Raw genomic sequence first — 9,253 nt, 5'->3', positions numbered from 1 at the left:
CATTTTATACTACAGTACCCCATACAGCCTCATGTCCCCTCCCCTCAATGCCATCAAATCCTCAAGCTCATACGATTATTACGCAGTATCTAAGAAATATGGCACATTTTTTACGTCATGAAAAGAGTTGCATGAAATAGATTTTTGCAAACCTATATGTACATAATTGAGTGTAAAAAAAATGGTGAGGTAAATTCAACAAGCTGTACTCCAGTTTGATCGCTTGGGCTGATGATATGCATAATGCTCAATATCTAATTTACAGAAAATGTAATTGTACTACTTATCCATGGTTTGCTTTAAAGGTTTTACCTGGTGCTCAACTCGTTTTCCTTGGGTTTGATTGTATTGGGAACTGAGTTTAAATGTGTAATTGATTTGCCTCATATTTCCTTTAATGCACTGTCTTTAAAGCGCTCTTATCTGATCTGTATGTATGCGATTCACAGTTAAATATTTGCATTTTTAAATTGGATTCTGTTATTTCCATGTTTGTCAAAACCGGATCTCAATATTTGCCAGAAAATAGTCAGCAGCCTCATTTGTGACCTTTTGATCTTTCTCTTTGATGCGAGGGGGCATGAAAGCAGGCGCCTGATGTATTTGAACAATGACTTGTAAATACTGCCTTCTATTCCGCAGTCAGGGGTCACCTGTTCACCAATTGACTTAGTGAATCATGCCTGTCTGTCCAGGAGGACAGCCCAATATAGACCTCATAAGGTCAAATAACAAACATAAAAAACAAACTAAGTGGATTGCTACATGGCTTGTTCATTTTTGTGTCTGTCTTGAGAAAGCAGTGTGGCACCGTGGTATACTATCCTGAGTGATAGGGGTGGATACAGCTCTGTGAAATTACCTCATGTTGGCCGAAGTCAGATGAACAAAGCACCAGAAAATCTGACACTCATATGGGTTCTTCAATAATAAGCCACATTTTAGTGACCTAGAGTACTTCAGGCTTTTCTTGAGAGATATGGCTAGGGCAAGCAGATGGTATTTCCTAACAGCACTGAGGGTAGTGTGATACCCAGCTGAGAGAGATGCTCTCGAACCACAATGTCATGCTGTGCTGCAACAGCTGATTTTGTTTTTTTATATATATATATACACTACATGACCAGAGGTATGTGGACACCTGCTCGTCGAACATCTCATTCTAAAATCATGGGCATTAATATAAAGTTGGTCCCACCTTTGCTGCTATAACTGCCTCCACCCTTCTAGGAAGGCTTTCCACTATATCTTGTTACATTGCTGCGAGGCCTGGCTTACAGTCGGCGTTGCAATTCATCCCAAAGGTGTTCAGTGGAGTTGAGGTCAGGGCTCTGTGCAGACCAGTCAAGTTCTTCCATACTGATTTCGGCAAACCATTTCTGTATGGACCTCGCTTTGTGCACTCGGGCATTTGTCATGCTGAAACAGGAAAGGGACTTCTCTAAACTGTTGCCACAAAATTGAAAGCACAAAATCGTCTAGAATGTCATTGTATGCTGTAGAGTTAAGATTTCCCTTCACTGGAACTAAGGGGCCTAGCCCGAACCAAGAAAAACTGCCCCAGACCATTATTTCTCCTACACCAAACTTGCATGCATTGGGGCAGCATTGGGGCAGGTAGTGCTCTCCTGGCATCCGCCAAACCCAGATTCGTCTGTCGGATTGCCAGATGGTGAAGCGTGATTCATCACTCCGGAGAACGCGTTTCCACAGCTCCAGAGACCAATGGCGGCAAGCTTTACACCACTCTAGCCAATGCTTGGCATTGCACATAGTGCGGCTTCTTGACCATGGAAATCCATTTCATTAAACTTCCAATGAACAGTTATTGTGCTGATGTTGCTTCCAGAGACAGTTTGGAACTCGGTAATGAGTGTTGCAATCAAGGACAGACTATTTTTCCAGAAATTTAACGAACTGACCTGTTGGAAAGGTAGCATCCTGTGACAGTGGCACGTTAAAAGTCCTTGAGCTCTTCAGTAAGGCCATTCTACTGCCAATGTTTATATGGAGAACCCATTGCTGTTTACTCAATTTTATACACCTGTCAGCAATGGTTGTGGCTGAAATAGCCGAATCCACAAATTTGAAGCGGTGTCCACATACTTTGTATATATATTGGACAGTTGTAGTCAGAAGTTTACATACACTTAGGTTGGAGTCATTAAAACTCGTTTTTCAACCACTCCACAAATTTCTTGTTAACAAACTATAGTTTTGGCAAGTCGGTTAGGACATCTACTTTGTGCATGACACAAGTAATTTTTCCAACAATTGTTTACAGACAGATTATTTCACTTATAATTCACTGTATCATAATTCCAGTGGGTCAGAAGTTTACATACACTAAGTTGACTGTGCCTTTAAACAGCTTGGAAAAATCCAGAAAATGATGTCATGGCTTTAGAAGCTTCTGATAGGCTAATTGACATCATTTGAATCAATTGGAGGTGTACCTGTGGATGTATTTCAAGGCCTACCTTCAAACTCAGTACCTCTTTGCTTGACATCATGGGAAAATCTAAAGAAATCAGCCAAGACCTCAGAAAAAATTGTAGACCTCCACAAGTCTGGTTCGTCCTTGGGAGTAATTTCCAAACGCCTGAAGGTACCACGTTCATCTGTACAAACAATAGTATGCAAGTATAAACACCATGGGACCACGCAGCCGTCATACCGCTCAGGAAGGAGACGTCTTCTGTCTCCTAGAGATGAACGTACCTTGGTGTGAAAAGTGCAAGAACAACAGCAAAGGACCTTGTGAAGATGCTGGAGGAAACAGGTACAAAAGTATCTATGTCCACAGTAAAACGAGTCCTATATCGACATAACCTGAAAAGCCCCTCAGCTAGGAAGAAGCCAGTGCTCCAAAACCGCCATAAAAATGCCAGACTACGGTTTGCAACTGCACATGTGGACAAGATCGTACTTTTTGTAGAAATGTCCTCTGGTCTGATGAAACTGTTTGGCCATAATGACCATTGTTATGTTTGGAGGAAAAAGGGGGAGGCTTGCAAGTCGAAGAACACCATCCCAACCGTGAAGCACGGGGGTGGCAGCATCAGGTTGTGGGGGTGCTTTGCTGCAGGAGGGACTGCTGCACTTCACAAAATAGAGACCATCATGAGGTAGGAAAATGATGTGGATATATTGAAGCAACATCTCAAGACATCAGTCAGGAAGTTAAAGCTTGGTTGCTAATGGGTCTTCCAAATGGACAATGACCCCAAGCATACTTACAAAGTTGTGTCAAAATGGCTTAAGGACAACAAAGTGAAGGTATTAGAGTGGTCATCACAAATCCCTAACCTCAATCCTATAGAAAATGTGTGGGCAGAACTGAAAAAGCGTGTGCAAGCAAGGAGGCCTACAAACCTGACTCAGTTACACCAGCTCTCTCAGGAGGAAGGGGCCAAAATTCACCCAACTTATTGTGGGAAGCTTGTGGAAGGCTACCCGAAACGTTTGACCCAAGTTAAACAATTTAAAGGCAATGCTACCAAATACTAATTGAGTGTATGTAAACGTCTGACCCACTGAGAATGTGATAAATGAAATAAAAGCTGAAATAAATAATTCTCTCTACTATTATTCTGACATTTCACATTCTTAAAATAAAGTGGTGATCCTAACTGACCTAAGACAGGGAATTTTTACTGGGATTAAATGTCAGGAATTGTGAAAAACAGTAACAGTATATGTATGTGTTTATTTTTTATATATAAGTGACTAAATGTTTTGCAAAGGCCATCCATTTATCTCTAGAGGGTAATTACGGTGTAATGTAGCCTTTTATATGATATTTGGTTAGTCCATATAAAATGCTTGCTTTTTTACTTCAATCATATAACCTTTTATTATGAGCAGTATATTTCTTCCAGCATAATCTGGACATAAAAAGTATTCGAGGAGCAATTACTTGTCAATTGGGTGTTCTAAGGACATCCTCTTGAAATCTGGGTGACACACACATCAAATGCTTTGAACTCTGCACAGGTGCTCCACAAAGCAAGAAAAACATACGGCAATTTGAGCTGAAAGGCAATTACACCAGAACAGCCCTTGTGTCGTGTGCCCACAGACTAAAAGACGGCTAACGTTGAGTGGTGAATCAAAAGGAATCAGAGGTCCTTCATTTGCATGTGAAATGGCTTCCTACAATGGGCTCCTATAATGACTACGCCAATATTTTTCCATGTTACACAGCATAAACCAGTGGCAGTTGAACAACCCAAGCCTTCCACTGGGCTTGATTTGGACTTGACATGGATCACTGCATCACTTCTGTCCATGCTTTTGAAGAAATTGTATCATTACAATTTCTGAAAGTCAATAAAATATCAACATGGTAATTGGCCATTTGCTGCGTTGTCTCAATGTCATAGTATTTGCATGTCATCTCATCAAGCAGTAGGGGTGACATTTTCCAACAGGTGCACCACTGTGCAGTACTCTATGAGCGTGGCCACAGCATGTCCAAAGTCCAGTCATGTCCCTACAAGAACCATGTTCAAAATGTCCTGAATACAGAACTGTCCAACAGAAATTCAATGGGAGGCTTCCATTCTCACTCTATTCATAGCTGCAGAACATGTCAATGAATACGGATGGATTCAGGGCTATTGAGGATTGCTCCATAGAGAAATTACCTGATTTCAAGTATAATGTATTTCCTTTGAACCTCTTGAACCCAGTTACATAGCTGCAATAATGTTATTTTTGCCTTAGATTACTTTCTTGGTAGTCTGCAACTTGCCCAAGACTAGAAAAAAGCTTTATATTCTTGAAATGTGGGAGCATTCTACAGTACCTGCTTTGATATGCAGGTAGCCTAGTGGTTAGAGCGTTGGGCCAGTAACTGAATGGTTGTGAAATCGAATCCCCGAGCTGACAAAGTAAAAATCTGTCGTTCTGCCTCTGAACAAGGCAGTTAACCCACTGTTCCTAGGCCGTCATTGAAAATAAGAATTTGTTCTTAACTGACTTGCCTAGTTAAATAAAGGTACACAAAAAATGAAGTATCTGCACTTACCAAGTACAAGAGGAACAGTCTGTGCTCTCATGGAATTAGTTATCTTTCCAATAAGATTGGTTTTGTACCTGATTGGCTGCGTCATTCACGAGACATGCAACATTTATTTGTATCCGGTAATGGCCTCCGGAGTCCTCTGGAGGTAGGCTAAATATCAAATTTGAGCCCTCTTTGCAATAATGTGACTTGTGCGTTCCTGACTTCAATTTAACTCTTTGTTTCATTTGAATGATATGGGGGTTGTACACTCAATGATTACTTTGAGGATTTAATTTGAACCAATCAATGGAATAGTCCCAGAAGGGCAAACCCTGCCCACCCTGCACGCTGGCGGACCAAGGTCTGATCGACTAAACCTGTACTTACATCTAGATGCCACTAGAAGGCGGACTATACATTCACTAAAGCAGAGGCCTCAACCAACCTGTGATATACGACACCCAATGTCTAAATTGTCATCTGTAATCTGGTATTGACAGATGCTGTGTGTTATCAGATGGCCACAGATAGTAACATATTGCGAGTTTAGTCAGGAGGCCTCCTGTCATCACCTTCCATTTGTCTGATACAGTTGCTTTCCCCTAAGGCACACTGCATGTATTCCTCTTTGATCATCTACACATAATCTGGGAATAATTTTAACAGGGACAAATTAGTCCATTCATGGAACTAAGTGGGGACGGCTCAGTGGAATACGAGGTGACCAGAGGAGATTTGAACGGTCTCTTTGAGGAATGTGTCTGTATAGTATTTGAACACGGTGTGATATACAGTAGCTAGGCTATGTAATGCCTGACCGTCATAACTGCTTTTGTGTAGTTCAAGAGTAGGCTTCAACTTTTTTTTCTGTTTAATGTTAGGTTGTTAACAGGCACAAATCTAAACATTATTCAACGGGGAAACACTCTGGTGTGTTTCGTTTTAAAATGCCACACTGGCTGTTGCGCAGCCTTCCGTTCAGTAGGCCTGATATTATTCAAGAGGTCTTGGATGAGGTTCCTGTCCTAGTAGCGCTAAATTAGTAGTGAGCTGTAGACAGAAGCTCTGAGGCATTTCCAGTCTGACTCAAAACTAAGAGGATCCTATACCAATACATATTTGTATACCAGACTGCATTGGGACTGTATATTGGCCCTAAGCAAAGATCTATGATTAGTTTATTCCCCCTAAATCCTAACCTTAACAGTTCGAGCTGAGAATGCCAAACTGATCTTGGATCACAAAAGCACCCGTTGAATCTGCGCTATAGACGTACACTCCGTATACAAAACATTAAGAACACATGCTCTTTCCATAGACTGACCAAGTGAATCCAGGTGAAAGCTGTGATCCTTTATTGATGCCACTTGTTCAACTCAACATTTGTTATTCATGTTTGGTACACTCTGTATATTGCCCCATAACACCTTTATTGCACAACATTTTGACCCGAGGCCTATCTTAGTCATCATGACAAACGTTTGATCTGATTGATACAACAAAGGAAAGAATATAACGTCTCACTGCCTTTCACCTTTTGATTCTTTATGCAGAGAGGTTTTCACTATTAGGTTTGGTATACTCAATGTATATGTATGTGAATGGTGTATATAGACAGTATGGACAGTATATGAATAGAAAAGGTGTGTACAGTAGTAGTTATATAAGATGAGCCTTGACTAGAATACAGTATATACATATAAAGTCTGTGAAACAGTATAGAAACATTATTATAGTGTGCAGAAGTCTCTACGGTGCAGGGTAGAGTACCTGGTGGTAGCCGGTTAGTAACAGTTTCTAAGGTGTAGGGTAGAGTAGCTGGTGGTAGCCGGTTAGTAACAGTCTCTAAGGTGCAGGGTAGAGTACCTGGTGGTAGCCGGTTAGTAACAGTCTCTACGGTGCAGGGTAGAGTACCTGGTGGTAGCCGGTTAGTAACAGTCTCTAAGGTGCAGGGTAGAGTACCTGGTGGTAGCCGGTTAGTAACAGTCTCTACGGTGCAGGGTAGAGTACCTGGTGGTAGCCGGTTAGTAACAGTCTCTACGGTGCAGGGTAGAGTACCTGGTGGTAGCCGGTTAGTAACAGTCTCTAAGGTGCAGGGTAGAGTACCTGGTGGTAGCCGGTTAGTAACAGTCTCTACGGTGCAGGGTAGAGTACCTGGTGGTAGCCGGTTAGTAACAGTCTCTAAGGTGCAGGGTAGAGTACCTGGTGGTAGCCGGTTAGTAACAGTCTCTAAGGTGCAGGGTAGAGTACCTGGTGGTAGCCGGTTAGTAATAGTCTCTACGGTGCAGGGTAGAGTACCTGGTGGTAGCCGGTTAGTAACAGTCTCTAAGGTGCAGGGTAGAGTACCTGGTGGTAGCCGGTTAGTAACAGTCTCTAAGGTGTAGGGTAGAGTACCTGGTGGTAGCCGGTTAGTAACAGTCTCTAAGGTGCAGGGTAGAGTACCTGGTGGTAGCCGGTTAGTAACAGTCTCTAAGGTGCAGGGTAGAGTACCTGGTGGTAGCCGGTTAGTAACAGTCTCTAAGGTGCAGGGTAGAGTACCTGGTGGTAGCCGGTTAGTAACAGTCTCTAAGGTGTAGTAGGGTAGAGTACCTGGTGGTAGCCGGTTAGTAACAGTCTCTAAGGTGCAGGGTAGAGTACCTGGTGGTAGCCGGTTAGTAACAGTCTCTAAGGTGCAGGGTAGAGTACCTGGTGGTAGCCGGTTAGTAACAGTCTCTAAGGTGCAGGGTAGAGTACCTGGTGGTAGCCGGTTAGTAACAGTCTCTAAGGTGTAGGGTAGAGTACCTGGTGGTAGCCGGTTAGTAACAGTCTCTAAGGTGCAGGGTAGAGTACCTGGTGGTAGCCGGTTAGTAACAGTCTCTAAGGTGCAGGGTAGAGTACCTGATGGTAGCCGGTTAGTAACAGTCTCTAAGGTGCAGGGTAGAGTACCTGGTGGTAGCCGGTTAGTAACAGTCTCTAAGGTGTAGTAGGGTAGAGTACCTGGTGGTAGCCGGTTAGTAACAGTCTCTAAGGTGCAGGGTAGAGTACCTGGTGGTAGCCGGTTAGTAACAGTCTCTAAGGTGCAGGGTAGAGTACCTGGTGGTAGCCGGTTAGTAACAGTTTCTAAGGTGTAGGGTAGAGTACCTGGTGGTAGCCGGTTAGTAACAGTCTCTAAGGTGCAGGGTAGAGTACCTGGTGGTAGCCGGTTAGTAACAGTCTCTACGGTGCAGGGTAGAGTACCTGGTGGTAGCCGGTTAGTAACAGTCTCTAAGGTGCAGGGTAGAGTACCTGGTGGTAGTCGGTTAGTAATAGTCTCTACGGTGCAGGGTAGAGTACCTGGTGGTAGCCGGTTAGTAATAGTCTCTACGGTGCAGGGTAGAGTACCTGGTGGTAGCCGGTTAGTAACAGTCTCTACGGTGCAGGGTAGAGTACCTGGTGGTAGCCGGTTAGTAAAAGTCTCTACGGTGCAGGGCAGAGTACCTGGTGGCAGCCGGTTAATCACTGTCTCTAAGGTGCAGGGTAGAGTACCTGGTGGTAGCCGGTTAGTAACATTCTCGAAGGTACAGCATAGAGTACCTGGTGATAGCCGGTAAGTAATAGTCTCTACGGTGCAGGGCAGAGTACCTGGTGGCAGCCGGTTAATCACTGTCTCTAAGGTGCAGGGTAGAGTACCTGGTGGTAGCCGGTTAGTAACATTCTCTAAGGTACAGCATAGAGTACCTGGTGGTAGCCGGTAAGTAATAGTCTCTATGGTGCAGGGTAGAGTACCTGGTGGTAGCCGGTTAGTAACATTCTCGAAGGTACAGCATAGAGTACCTGGTGGTAGCCGGTAAGTAATAGTCTCTATGGTGCAGGGTAGAGTACCTGGTGGTAGCCGGTTAGTAACAGTCTCTAAGGTACAGGGTAGAGTACCTGGTGGTAGCCGGTTAGTCACAGTCTCTACAGTGCAGGGTAGAGTACCTGGTGGTAGCCGGTTAGTAACAGTCTCTACGGTGCAGGGTAGAGTACCTGGTGGTAGCCGGTTAGTAACAGCTTCCGTGGAACCGGACCGTGGATTGTCGCCGGAGACTCTGGACTGTGAATCGTTTCCGGAGGAACCGGACCGTGGATCGTCGATGGAGGCTCTGGACTGCCGACCGCCGCTGGAGGCTCCGGACTGCAGACCGCCGCTGGAGGCTCCGGACTGCGGACCGCCGCTGGAGACTCCGGACTGCGGACCGCCGCTGGAGACTCCGGACTGCGGACCCCCGCTGGAGACTCCGGACT

This window comes from Salvelinus alpinus, chromosome 17 (genome assembly GCF_045679555.1).
Source record: "Salvelinus alpinus chromosome 17, SLU_Salpinus.1, whole genome shotgun sequence".
Classification (NCBI taxonomy): Eukaryota; Metazoa; Chordata; class Actinopteri; order Salmoniformes; family Salmonidae; genus Salvelinus; species Salvelinus alpinus.
Note: the sequence above shows the minus strand (reverse complement) of the source record.